The sequence below is a fragment of the Choloepus didactylus genome, chromosome 14 (assembly GCF_015220235.1).
Source record: "Choloepus didactylus isolate mChoDid1 chromosome 14, mChoDid1.pri, whole genome shotgun sequence".
In the NCBI taxonomy this organism is placed as follows: Eukaryota; Metazoa; Chordata; class Mammalia; order Pilosa; family Megalonychidae; genus Choloepus; species Choloepus didactylus.
In genome coordinates this window covers 46,620,726-46,635,824 of record NC_051320.1, presented here as the reverse complement: position 1 = coordinate 46,635,824, position 15,099 = coordinate 46,620,726, and the positions used below count along the sequence as shown (strand labels likewise).

Genomic DNA, 15,099 nt, shown 5'->3' with positions numbered 1-15,099 from the left:
TTTGAAGAATTCCCCTTGGAGATGCCTGGGAGGTTATGCCTCTATCCTACTGTTTTTACTTACCAGGGCTGCTATAAAAAATACCACAGATTGATTGGCTTAAACAGCAGGAATTTGTTGTCTCACAATTTTGGAGACTAGAAGTACAAAATCAAGGTATCAGAAGGCCATGCTGCCACTGAAGTCTGTAGTGTTCTCCTGGTGGCTTGCCAGCAATCCATAACTCAATCTCTGCCTCTGTCACATGTCTCCTTCTGTCTCCTACTCCTGACTGTGTCCACATTTCTTCTGTTTATAAGGACTCTGGTCACGTTGGATTAATACATCAGCTTGGCCTCACCTTAACTGACAACATTGGCAAGGATCCTATTAACAAATGGGTTCACATCCACAGGACCAGAGATTAGGATTTGAACATGTCTTTGAAGGGGACATAATTCAATCCACAGCATCCACACTCTAAGGGCATATTTCTAACAATGAATTTGGGGATATAATAGCCCAACCCCTTTGCTGCTGTGGAGCAAGGCGTGATATAGAACTCTAGAGAGATAAGGCATAGGCTAAATTTCTCCTGAAACCACATCTTTACCTGGCTCCTTTCCCTGACCTGTCCTATTTACCTCTCTACCTTAAATGTTTCTCCTAAGAGGACTACCTCAGTAAATTACAAAAATCCTTGTCTCAGTCTTTCCAAAATATATAGCATCACAAGAAGCCAAGGGAAGAGAAAAGGGAAAAAAGGAAATCATTTAAGAAGGAAGACATGGGTCAAATTCTGGAAGAAGGAGATAAGTAAAATAAAAACATAGAATAACCACTGGATTTAGCAACATGAAAGTCATGGGTGACCTTGACCATATGGGTGAAGTGTTGGGAAAGAAAGTCTGATTGAAGTGGGCTGTAGAGAAAATGTGAGAAAGCAAAGGCATGACTAACATACAACCCTCTTAGGAAATTTGCTGCAAAGTCGAACTAGAAAATGATGCAGTAGCTGGAGGGATTTTTTGTGGAGTTTTTCTTTGCCCCAAGAAAAAAGATCATGCAAGTTATGTGTATGCTGGTGGAAATAGTCCTGTAGAGTGTGAGAAACTGCTCTGCTGTTAGAAGGAGAGGGATAATTGCAGAATCAAAATCTTTAGAAGGTGAGAGAGAATAGGATCTAAAGTACTAGTGGGTGCTGGTCTTAGATAAGGGTAGGAACTTTTCACCAGGGGTAGTGAAGGAAATGTAGAGCAGGTAGATGCAGATCAGGTAAGTGGATGGATCTGACGATGGGAAGATGAGGGAGTTCCTGACTGAGATGATGTTTTCTCAGGGAAACATGAACCAATGTCATCTGCTTGGAGAAGAAGATGTAAGAAGTTCAAAGAAAGAGAAGATCATTTTGGAGAACTGTCTAGGGGAATGTAGGGTGGCTGACTGTCACAGTTGGATTTCTGATCCCAACCTAGCTTCCAAGAATATGGTATAAAATGGATAAGATGACCCTCAGGAAAAGAAACCTCATCTGTACGATGCTTTAAATACATATATCTTTGGCTAGCATTTCACACCCTCTAGAATGGCTACTATTAAAAAAACAAAAAATTACAAGTGTTGGAGAGGATGTGGAGAAACAGGAACACTCATTCATTGCTGGTCCATATCTCCATGGAAATAATTTAATCAAATGTTTCGCCCAGAGTTGATTGAGTCACATCTCCATGGAAACACTCAATCAAAACATTCCAAGCTAATCAACACTAATATGTCTGTCCCCGCAAGATTGCATTAAAGAACATGGCATTTTGGGGGGGGACATAATACATCCAAACCAGCATAATTGCCTTGACAAGGTTGTTTCAAATGGTGTTTTACTAACAAAGGATTTCAGAAAAATCAGACATGCAGAAGGAGCACATGCAGTGTTTTGTTAATAACACTCTCCATGGTCATGGGTTATTCCTGAAAGAAAGCTTTAGACATACAAGAGACAACTACTTGATAAGTAGAAAACTTGCATTGCTTCAACAATTATCAATAGAATGTAGTTCTATTGATTTTCTCAGACAGTAACTCCTCTTACTTGGGAACTGGCATGTTTTCATAGATTGAAAGATACTATTGCTTCTAAATCATTTCTTATGGGCCCATGTTCCAGAGAAGAATAGCATCTGACAATTAGAAGGAACTTTTATAAGTCACCTAGTCCAACATATCAAATGCAGGTGGGCAATTACATACCTTCCTCATGAATAGACCCAGCAAAGGGAAGCTCTTTTATCTTTTTTGGGGAAGTCCTGTTTATTGTTTATTTTATTTTTATGCTTTCTGTAACTTCTACCTACTTATTCCCACAACAATCATAAAAAGTTTTGTTCCCTCTCCTCCTCCCACATAACCGTCTTTCAATTCTTTGAAGATTGCTACCATATTCCCCTAAATTTCTTGTAATCCCCTTAACTGTTTCCCTCAGGACATAATTTCCAGACCCCCCACCATCCTGCTCACTCTCTGATTTTTGTGAGCACCTCTCTAAAAACATGGCACCTCGGGTGAGACATGAAATGTGATTTTTCCAGAGAAGATGCTGGTGGGACTGCTGAATCTGCCTTGGGCAGATACTACACTTCATTAATGCAGCCTAATGTGGCATTCACTCTTTCTGCAGCAGGGTACATTGCTGGCGCATAAATAATTTTGTTTGTGGCCAATAAAAAACCTAAATTAATGGTCAAGCAGATAACCCACATCCTGCACTTGTGTGATTGAATTCTTTTTTTAGCCTAAATGTAGGAATTTACATTAATCCCTGTAAAAATTGAGTTTTGCTTTTTTTGGCTCATATGACATCTCCAGTGGATGTGATGTTGTCACTCTAAATTCAGTGTCTCAAACCAGACAGTTTCCCTGGATAAAACAGATCTATTTTCAGCATCCCACTCTGGTTAGTGCCTCAATGTTCTCATAATCCTATGGTGGCCAAACTTGGGAGTCACGCAGCAGTTCTTTCTCTCCCTCCACCTAAATTCAGTGTCACAAAGTCCTATTCTCATAATTCCTTTTAGATGCATCTGTATCTCTAGTCCCATTCAATCATCTTGGTACTAGTTCTTATTCCTGCCTGCTTATATCATTGCATAGCAGAAGAATGAAGTAATGTAATGAATTATCACCTAAATTCCTTTTATTCAGTCATACTAGATTATACTTAAACTAGCTTCCCAAATAAACAATCCATGAGGAATCTTCTTACCTAATGAGTCCTAAATGTTTCCAACTTCCTTGTTGCCTTTTCTATATCTTTGTACACCCTCCCCAAATAATGTAGGTCTAATCCAATTCTTCCTGCATTTTTTTTAAATTTATTTCACTGTATTGGCCCACTCATACTTCTCACTTACAACCTTGTGGTCTACCTTACAATAGATATATTTCTTCTTACATCTTAGATATGAGGTAAATGCCACAGTGTCCAATGATGCATTTGGATTATAGAATCCTAGTCCAATGAACAGCAATCTTTGCCTTAAGTAGGAGAGTAGAGGATAAGAAATTTCAGAAGGAAAAGTACCGATTAATTTATTAATGACAACATTAATGGCTAACATTTAAATTTATTTAAATAATATTTAAATAATATTTAAATTTATTTATTAAATAAATTAATGGCTAACATTTAAATTTATTTATTAAATAAATAAAATGCCAAACACCACACTAAGCTGTCTTGGAGTCTTCACAATAATCCTGATTTTATAGAAAAGGGATCTGAGGTCCAGGCTATGATTTATGATGGAATAATATAATTTCACTCTATGGCTTATATTTTTAATGTCTACCCTACAATGTCGACAGTAATATGCTGCCTATTTTTAAAAAACTTTTACTATTGCTCAGAATTATCACATATATATGAAACATATATATATACACACACACATTATATATATATACACACACACACATACACACATGCACACACAATGGAATTGTCTTGTACACAATACATGGAATTCTCATTTTAAAATCTTTGTTCTGTTTGTGCACACACTCTTTAGTCAGTATCGTGTGTTAGGAAAAGCCTAAGCTTTGGAGACCATCTGTTTTGCAACTTACTATGTGATTTTGAGCGTCACTTAAATTGCTGAGGCTCCATTTCTTTTTTTAAAATGAAGATACTAGCATCTATTTCTCAGTACTGTATTAAGGATTAGAGGCAATATTATAAAGTGCCTGGCAAATAGCTGATATTATACAATGCTAACTATAATAATTTAGGATCAGGAGAAGACTGAAACAAAATGCTAGACTTATATGGCGTTAGAAGTGCAATAAGTGTTTAACATATATATATTAACACTTTCACCTGGTTTCCAAATTTGAGACCTATAGGTTTCCTTAATAATTTCTAATTCATTTTTTTCAAAGATTTCTAAATTCACAGCCACTTTTGAGTGACATTTTCAGGAAAAAGGAAGTCATCCATAGAATAATACGACTTTTTGTTTATTTGTTAATTTTGCTGGGAAACTTTTTTTACTGTTTCTACAGTTATAATGTTTTTAAGGATTCTGTTTCCATTAAACAATCATTATACCTTGGTTCCCCAAATATCATAATGGATTTCCATGTTTACTGTTCTCCCTTGCCATATGCCACTTTCTCTAGAAGTTATCTTCCCTTTGTACTTGCATAGCATGTGTCCTTTCTATAGTTAATACTGCTTTACCAAGTGTAGTGATTCATGTACATATCTTACCTCAACTTTAAGTTGTAAAATTTACAATGATAATGTCTGCATTTGATAAATCTAGCATTCAAAAACAGCATCTGGAATATCACAAATACTCAATAAATATTAGTTGAATACTGCCTGCTTAGGTTATTTCTGTAAGCTAATGGTTCAAACAGTGGAATATTCATTATGGTTCTTCATCAGACTTTTTTTTTTTAAATTAAGTATCTATTGAGCTCAGTTTCCTTCAGTGTGCCCAACTTGATTCACTTCCTTCTATTTGGGCTGCATGTTTTCTTAATTTCTGTCCATCTGCTCATCTTTACTCACCCCTATATTTAATTCAATGTAGTGCCTATCACATGAATGTCTAGAACTTGCAACCTCTCCTAATATTTAATTATGCCATGCTCTTTGAATTACCAAAAATTCATGCTATTTATTAAGTCTTTCAATTACTTAACTTTTTTGATACCCATGACTAACTAGGATAAATTCTTTTTAAAAAAAAGTGTTTAAAAAAAACCCCAGCTCAAATACCCACCTTTATCTTGAAGTTTCCTGAGCTAAATCATCACATGGTGATACCATTTTGTCATAAACTATTGGTTCATTTGCCTTTAACATGTACAAATGTATTTGAACCAGTATTTGAAGTCTTAACCTTTAAATTCCTTAAGGCATTGAATATCCACATGCACTATACCCAAAATGTATACACTATAGCACTAGGTTCTATAAACCATTTAATAAAAATAACTGATTTAAATTAATTAGAAAAGAATTAAATGGTTTTTACATTTTGAATTAGCATATGCATGACCAAGACATGTGTGGGAGGTCAGCATTATGACTCACACTGCTAATTCTTCTAAATGCATTTTTTTTTTTAGAAATCTGTCACCTTTAAAACCACAGTTCAATACATTTTCCAAAAGCATTTTCTGAGTCCAACTATCCCTGAAAGAATTTGTTTATTTGGATAAATATCATTTAAATTTTGCAGCAATATTATAACATATAAAGTCAAATTTCTTGCCCTCAAAACAATTACAATCTAATTGGAATCTGAGGAGAAGTTTCAAGGTCCAGAAAAACATCTAGTTTCTAGAAATTTCACTTGAGAAACATGTGACCTTTAAGCGCTGGGCAGTTAGAGCCCAAAGTTAAACCCAGTGCTATGGAATTGGAACATTCTACTCACTCAAAACGAGAAGGAATCTGATTGGCATTTGTCTTAGTTTCCCAGCTGTGATCACAAATACCACATAATGGGTTGACTTAAACAATGGGAATTTATTGGTTCCCACAACTTGAGGCATCAGCAAAGCGATGCTTTCTCCCTGAAGATTGCGTTGTTTGGTGCTGGCTGTTGGCAATCCTTGCTCCTTGTCTTTCATGTCACACAGCAGGGCACATGGTAAAGGCCTGTCTCTTCTGGGTTCTGTTGACTTGCAGCTCATGCTCCTCCATGTGGCTTTCTCTTCATAAAGCCTGCAGTATTAGGATTAAGGCCCAACCTCATTCAGTTGGGCCACACCTTAACTAAAAAAAAAAAAAAAAAAAAAAAAAAAAAAAAAGGCCCTATTTACATGGGTTTACACTCACAGGAATGGAAAAGATTAAGAACGCCCCCTTCACCCCATACATAATTCAACCTACAATAGCATTCACAATGTGGTAGATTAAATTATGTATCCCAACAAAAACATGTTCTTAATCTTAACCTGCATTCCTGTGGGTGTGAACCTATTTCTAAATAGGACTCCTTGAAGATGCATTATCAGTTAAGATATAGACTCATTTGTGAATAGGATCTTCTAAGATCCTGTTTAGGTGTAGCCAAACTGAATCAGCATGGCTTTTAAGCCATATTACTGGAGGTCTTATAGACAGAAGCCAGAAGTCAGGGGAAACTGGCAGAGCAGCAAGAGATCACCATGTGATGGGTGGCAGAGACACAAGCCAAGGAACCCCAAGGATAGCAGCAAGCCAGATGTCGGGGAGAAAGGATGGCCCTGCCATTGCTTTAATTTGGAATTTCTGGCCTCTAAATTGTAAGCCAATAAATTTTTGTTGTTTAAGTAAATCCATTGTAGTGGCACTTGTTTTAGCAGCTTGGCAAGCTAAGATGCATAGCAAAAGCATTAACAATGCATTATCTGTCAGAAACTCCATAAGGAAAGAATAAATAAGAAACAAGGACAAGAATTCCAAATTATCAGAAAAGGGGAATTACAACACAACTACATTCAATTAACGTGTAAAACCTTCAGTGTTTGGAAGAACTAAGCACTTGGATGTTTGAGTGAGGGTAAGGGTTAAAGTTTTCTGAGTGATCAAATGGATAGGCATTCAATATGAGGTAGTTAATGTTGACAGCAACCTTTGGAGGAAAGAATGATGGGACCATTTTACAGATGTGTCAAGAGACGCTGAGAGAGATTATGCAAGTTGTTCCACATCTCCCCGCTGGCAAGTGAGAGAGGATGGTTGGGCGTCTTCTAGACACCTGCCTGCCAGCTGGAGGAAAAAACTGAAGTTCCAGTAGGGGATGCAGTAGGCTTAAAGCAGGTTCAAGCATGGAAATGGAGGCAAAGGAGGAATGAAGAGAGCTTGGAGAGAGGAAACTTGCTGGTGTACTTGTGCCAGGATAGGATACAATAAACCAGAATGGATGACAAATCCTTGTTTTGATAGAAAAGCCAGGCTTAGAAGACAAGAGGCATCACCTACTTTTTGGAGGAAGAAGAGATTCCCAAAGTATGGGGGGACAGGAGAAAGGAAAGACCTGATGCTGATAAACAGTACAAATGACATCCGATCATTTCTGTCCTGTTAGAGTTAGGGAGTGGAATCCAGAATGAGGGAGACCCAGGGGAAGTCTTGGCATTATGCTGGTCCCTCTGGTATTCCACTTGGTAACTTCTCTTTCAGATCTTAGCACAGATGCACTTCCTCAGGACCACCTACTCTGAGTTCTCTGACTAGAGACTCTCATGGCACTGTTCACAATAGTAATTTTACATCTGTGTGTTAGATTAACTTCCCCCACTAAACCTGAGAATAGGGATATATGGCCATTTTTTGTTCCTTTTATTATTGCCAGCATCTAAGCAGAGTGCCTAGTCCATTGCAGGCACACCACTATTTGCTGAACATAAGAGTGGATGAATGAATGAATGAAATTAGGGGTTATCAACAAGGACAGTCAATGTACATAAAGGAGAGACTAAGAACTCAGTAACAGATTTACAAACCACCCAATTCTGCCTAGAGTTGGTCTTATTTACAGTCAATTGTTTATGGTCAAATAAAAAGCTATGGCAGATTATATATTTGTCTAGGGCAGCAACAAACACACACATGAGCAGCTTAAGGGGAACATTGCTGCACTGCCATTGAACCTTACGATGCATGTCAACTGTGCTGCACATAATTAGAGATGATGGATATTTGTTTCTTTGGGGATTTTAAAACTATGGCTGATTTACCTATTAGAGATCTTTGTTCCTAGATTATTCCATAATCATGGTAGCACATGTTTGGTTAAGCTGGACTTCAACAAATGCTTCCATTCCATTCCACTCAAGTTGACATTATATGGCTTACTAGGTGCCTGGCTTTAGGGACAAGACAAGGTCTCTTCCCCAAGACTTTTAAAGTGCTTCTTTGAAAACTGTTGATATACCAGCCACAGGCCAAATGCATTCACAATAAATTCCAGAGCATCAACACATTTTTTTTTCCGTAGAAGTGACTGAAATTTTCCAGAGCTTCTCTAGTGGAATTAGCAAAGAAAGCAAGAAAAAAGAGGTGGGTCTGTATTCTCTAAAGAAGCTCCCACCCCCATTTTTTGTTGCTTCCAGCTACAAAATAATGATCATAATTATAATAGCAACTATAATTTCCAACGTGCCAGGCATGGAGCTTTACATATATTAACATTTAATTTAATCCCAAACTTGATGGCAGGAACCACGTTTTTATCACCCAGCATAGACATAAGATGATGGGTGGTAAATATTTGTTTTAAGAATGAATAAGCCAAAAAAAAAAAAAAAAACAAAAAAAAAAACAGAGGGACAATCCATGTAATGTTCAAACCTGTCATTTTCAGGCAACCCAGTTTTTATTTTTAGAAAACATAAATCGAACACCACACCCTGGTAAATTTTACACTAAATAAAATAGAATAAAACACAAGAGCTGAAGGAAGCCCCAAAAGAGACCTCATTTTATAGATATATTCACTGGTTGTATAAACTTACACAAGTGACTTAACTTCTTCCTGAACTGTACATCTTATTAACAATATGGGGCTAATAACTTCCTTGAATGATTACAGAAATTTGATGAAGAGCTCTAGCATTGTACCTAACTCTCAAAAAATGTTGATATTGTTATTCTATTTGATAATACTTCGTAAGTGCATAAATTTAAATGTAATGTTTTGGTTTAGGAACTTAACAAATATCAAAACTACACTTATACTTTGCATTCTATGGAACACAGGAAAAAAATCAGTATATTGGGGCAAGCTGAACTTCCTACCATGAAAATAGAAAGACTAGTCCAAAAGACAATTTTAAAAAATGTGTAGGGGAAATAATCCTAATCATTAGTGATAAAGATTATGAGCTGTAGAAACACAAGAAAGAATTCAAACTAACTTTTGAAAATACATTTGGGGATTTTATAGAAAACTATTAGAATAAGAATTATGATATTTCAACTCAGACATACACATTACCAAGTTATAAAGACCACAAGGGCACTGTGCAAGAGGTCCTTTATCAGCATTTCATCTGAATTCCATGACACGTCCTGTCCTCTTTTCCTGTTATTTTTCTTCTAATCTAATCATTAATTCTTCTAATCTAAGCACTAATCACCCTAACATTCTATTTATTTTGCTTGTTTCTTACACCTCTTCTGACTAGAATTTTGTAAGCTCCACGAAGGCAGGGATTTTCATCTGTTTTGTTCATTGTTGAATCACCAGTTCTTAGTGCCTGGGACACAGAGAGTGCTCAATCCTAATTTGTGGATTGAATGAATGAAGGCAGTAATGGAGGACCTGAGAGATGAAATGCCTGGTATTTAGCTGGTAAGTGGATGAGCCAGGGAAGAAATCCAGGACTTCCAAACTCTCAGCCAGGGTTCTTTCCAGCTGTTTAAGCCCTCTCTCCCTTTTCCTAAATTTTTGTCTGCTCTTTCTATTACCAACTGTGAAAATGACTGAGCAGCATTTCTGAACTGTGTGGATAAACCATACGCATTCTTTGAGGGTTTCTAACATATTTCATTTGGAGCTGATTCTAGAACTCCCATTATAAAAGGGAAATAGTATTTTTTGAAATTCCACAACCTTGGAGACTGTATAGGAAAATAATTACTACTTCATGAGCAGCTAAACAACATAATGCCACTGGCTTGAATCCAACATGTAAAGCATTTTAAAGACAGACCACAAGAAGCCTAGTTTCAAATCAGTTGCATTCCTAGTGGTGTGATTGTAAGAGCTGAGCAGAGCCAGCTCTCTATTTTAAGAAAATTGAGAGTGAGCAAACAGAAGTTAAAATTTAGTTAAAGTTAAAATTTTACCGAATAGTAAGAGTAGGGAGGAAACTAAGGGAGGAAGCCACACGAAGATGACAAAAGAATGATAATCAAACTGTCAAGCTTTTATTTCTGAGGAAACATATTTTATAATCTGTGAATTTTTGCTAAACAACTGTTAATTGAATGTGAGGGAAGAATACACATTCTTTTCCAACATGCAAGGACTCAAAAAGTTATCTAACACATACCCTTACTAGGGTAGTATCTGGAGGCACACCCCCACAAAATAAGGGAGTAAACCAAGAAAGAGGAAAATTTGGGATGCAGGAAACTGGATCCAATTCAGAGGAGCAGAAAAGGATTGCCCAAGGATGACAGTATATAGCAAACCTAGATAGCAATCAACTTAAATTGGGGCAGAGGATGGCAGGCTCTTGGAGGGAAGTCTCTCAAGGAAAAAAGCTCATTTGATAGAATATGTAATGTGATTGGGTTTGGCATAAAATGAGGACATGATAAAGGCAAAAAGCACAAGCAAAAATGAAAGGCAATTAGAAACTTCAAAGGAAAAAATGTTATATAAAAAAGGAAATATAATTATAGTACATTAATTGATGCTATATAAATGATATTGACTTATTAACCATATAAATTTTAGAATTTTAAAATTCTCCAAGAGACAAAGCAAAGTAGATTTAATCATGGTTTTCACTTAGCAGAATATAAGTGCTATAAATCTTGTAAAAGTAAGAAGTTTAAAATTTGTGACATGGAAGAGGGGAGGAGTGCTAAAGTTGGATTACAGGTGCTAATGCTGTCATTTTTAAAAGTGTGGTGTTAAAGAGACCAGTTGGGGAAAGAAGAAATAAAGATGTAATAATATTAAGTTTAAAAGATAACTATGGATAATCTAAACATAGTGATAAAACTATTGGGAAGGTAAAGGGGAGTGCTGTCTAAAAAGAGAAAATTAAGAAAAAAAAAGATGAGAAAAGTATTTATATGTGGAATTCCAGATTGGGGATGAGGGCAAGTGGGGCAGGAGATAGTTGCTTTTTATTATAAGCTTTTTGTAGCATTTGATTTTCTTAAAATAATGCACTGCACTACTTTGATGGAAAAAAAATTCAAGTGGAAAAGAAAAATCAGCTCATGGCTCAATCAAGTCCTAAATTATTTTGCATAGAAACTCTTATACCCTATTAGAAATGGCCAAATCCTTTTTTTCTTGTAACTAAAGGTGCAATTTTGAAAGTTACTATTAGCAAGGGAAATTTGTGAGTATTACTCTATTTCTTGCAAAGTATGGGCATAGATTGCAAGCTCAAAGATTTTCTTAAAAGGAAATCAAGTAGATAGAAGGTAAGAAAATAGATTTATTTTTATAACTCGACTAAAAACTAATGAGCTACAATGACTTAGCTGCCTATAGGTTCTTTCAGTGCTGACAACAGTTTAGAAGTGAATAAAAAGACAATTACAAAGTTAATATCCCTTGCCTTCTCTCAACCTCAAGATTTTTGGCAGCTGGAGTTTCACATTGTTAGGCAGAAATGTTTAACACAAGCATCTGGGATTCATTCATGTCAACTGTTGCTCTTTAAGAGAGGTATTCTTTATTTAAAATATTAACCTTCTTTTAAAGACTACTTCAGAAGAAATGACTGTCTCTTCCTTCTCATTCCCTGCCAACACTCCATTTCAAAGTTCATCCTGCACTAGGAAATTGAAAAAGGATCCCCTTCCTACATCCGAAATTTTACTTCATTCCATATGCAAAAGCTTCAGGACAGTCCTCAGGGTGAAAGGCATCTCCAGGATCCTCAAATCCACTTCCAGATGTGAGCCTCCAAGGTAGATGAGCACATTAAAGCTTCCAACCACTTTCCAGATGATAGCCTGCAGAAAGATGAGTGTGGCAGAGACCTAATCCCCTGATTCCAGATGTGGGCCAAAGAGCACATGAATAGTTGAAAATCTTCTCCTCTCACCAGATGTAATTCCCTGGGAAAGCCTTCTGATGCCTCTCCAGTAATACTTCAGAATAAATCTCCAGAAAGGTAAGAACCTAGGTCTTATTATTTTGCCTCTCACCTTTTAAACTTTTCCCTTTCTCCCTGTTCAATTAAAAAAGATATGCTAGTGATATCATCAACATGGTGATGTAAACAACTAATGAAAACTTCTCTCCAGAGATTCAACCAAAAAGAACATTTCTGAATTGTTTGAAACTCTGGAGGAGGATATAGACTGCAGAAGGATGCTGCAAATGCCAATTGAAAAAAAAAGAAGAAATATCAGGTAGGAATCTTCCATCCCAGACCAGCCAGTCTTCTCTCTTCCCCCTCACTCAATCTCAGTGTGGGAAAGGCACAGAATCAGCAGACAGGACTACTCCCACCATGGACACAGACTATAAAATCTCTCACAGCAGTGAGACATACCCCCACTGTTTGAAGACTCAGGGGATAAGGGAGAACATCTCAAGGCCCAGGTCAGTGGGAGATAAAGAGACTGAGAAAATGTGCACAGAGACTGTGTTTCCAGCACTGGGTCTGAAAACCATTCCCTAACTATTGAGGGAAGCAGCTTCTGGTGGCTGTTTCTTTGCCTTGGGGATGGCTGGAGAACTGAGTCAGATGAGGGAATACTTTGCCACAGGTGGAGCCCCAAATCAAGCCAGACTTTGGCCTGCAAAGTGAGGGCAAAGGCATCCCACAGTTTCAGCTCACCTGTGTAGATGCAGCCTGTGCTCATAGGCATTGCAGCTTCTGAGGAGGATTAAGTTATCGAACAGCACCATCTGTTGGACAGTCCAGAAGGGGCAAAGGAATTGAAGCACTTTTAAAAAGATGCTCCAGATCCTTTCTTAGGGCCACAGGAGCTGGTCTACATACTCTGCATGGAAACCCGGCCATGTTTTGGCTGAGAAATACAGAAGACCCAACTGTTAAAGCAGGGCTCTAAAACATACCCTGGTCTTGCTGGCCAGGGGAAAGCAGAGCACCACTGAAGCCAGTAGATTTGTATTACCACACACAGTGAACTTGCTGGGGTGCCCAGTGCCTACTTCCCATCCATACGGCAGGCCACAGTGGGTACCTGATTTGGAGGGGAAGACTGGAGGCAGAATAAACCTGACAACTAGCCAGCAAGAGAAACAAAGAAAAGATAGAGATCAAAGACAACCAACAAGAAAACCCTAGGCAAAAGAGAAAATAACCTCCAGAATAAACCAAACAAGAAAAGCAGATGCCTAGACAGTAAAAAATCATGAGCCACATCAGGAAACAGGAAGATATGGCCTAGTCAAAGGAACAAACTAACAACTCAACTGACATACAGGAGTTGAAACTAATTAAAGATGTTCAAACAAATCTTCTAAATCAAATCAATAAGTTGAAAGAAGATGTAACAAAAGAGATGAAGGCTATAATGAAAGCACTGGGTGACTATTCTGGTTTGCTAATGCTGCCTGTTATGCAAAATACCATAAATGGATCAGCTTTTATGAAGGGGGTTTATTTGGTTACAAAGTTACAGTCTCAAGGCCATAAAGTGTTCTAGTTTGCTAATGCTACCAGAATGCAAAACACCAAAAATGGATTGGCTTTTATAAAAGGGGGTTTATTTGGTTACACAGTTACAGTCTTAAGGCCATAATGTGTTCCAAGGTAAGGCATCAGCAATCAGGTACCTTCACTGGAGGATGGCCAATGGTGTCCAGAAAACCTCCGTTAGCTGGGAAGGCATGTGACTGGTGACTGCTCCAGAGTTCTGGTTTCAAAATGGCTTTCTTCCAGGATGTTCCTCTTTAGGCTTCAGCTTCTCTCCAAAATGTCCCTCTCGGTTGCTCTTGGGGCATTTGTCTTCTCTTAGCTTCTCTGGAGCAAAAGTCTGCTTTCAAAGGCTGTCTCCAAAATGTCTCTGTAAACTGCAGTTCCTCTCTCAGCTCCCGTACATTCTTCAAAGTGTCCCTCTTGGCTGTAGCAAAGCTTGCTTCTTCTGTCTGAGCTTATATAGTGCTCCAGTAAAGTAATCAAGGCCCATGCTGAATGGGTGGGGCCACATCTCCATGGAAACTATCCAATCAGAGTCATCACCAAGAGTTGAGTGGGGCACATCTCCATGGAAACACTCAAAGAATTAAAATCTAATCAACACCAACACATCTGCCCACACAAGACTGCATCAAAGATAATGGCATTCTGGGGGACATAATACATTCAAACTGGCAGTGAAATAAGGAAGAATTCATAAACTTGAAAAAAACAAATGGCAGAACTTATGGGAATGAAAGGCACAGTACAAGAGATGAAAAACACAGTGGAGACATACAATAGCAGAGTTGGAGAGGCAGAAGAAAGGATCAGTGAACTAGAAGACAAGACATCTGAAATCCTACACACAAAAGTACAGATAGGAAAAAGAATGGAAAAATTTGAGCAGGGGCTCAGGGAAATGAATGACAACATGAAGCATATGAATATATATGTTATAGGTGTTCTGGAAGGAAAAGGGAAGGGAAAAGGGGCAGAAAGAATAATAGAGGAAATAATCAATGAAAATTTCCCAATTCTTATGAAAGACATAAAATTACATGTCCAAGAAGCACAGCATATCCCAAACAGAATTGATCCTAATAGACATACTCCAAGAAACTTACATATGTCAAAGACAAAGAGAGAATTCTGAAAGCAGCAAGAGAAAAGCAATCCATCACATACAATGGACTCTCGATAAGATAAAGTGTGGATCTCTCAGCAGAAACCATGGAGGTGAGAAGGTAGTGGTATGACATATTCAAGATACTG

General features: G+C 37.6%; 1 protein-coding gene across 1 annotated transcript in view; it reads right to left on the bottom strand.

Moving 5' to 3' along the window:
* Nucleotides 1-15,099, bottom strand: part of LRRC69 (leucine rich repeat containing 69) — a 91,651-nt gene that overhangs the window by 73,582 nt on the left and 2,970 nt on the right. The window lies entirely within an intron of this gene.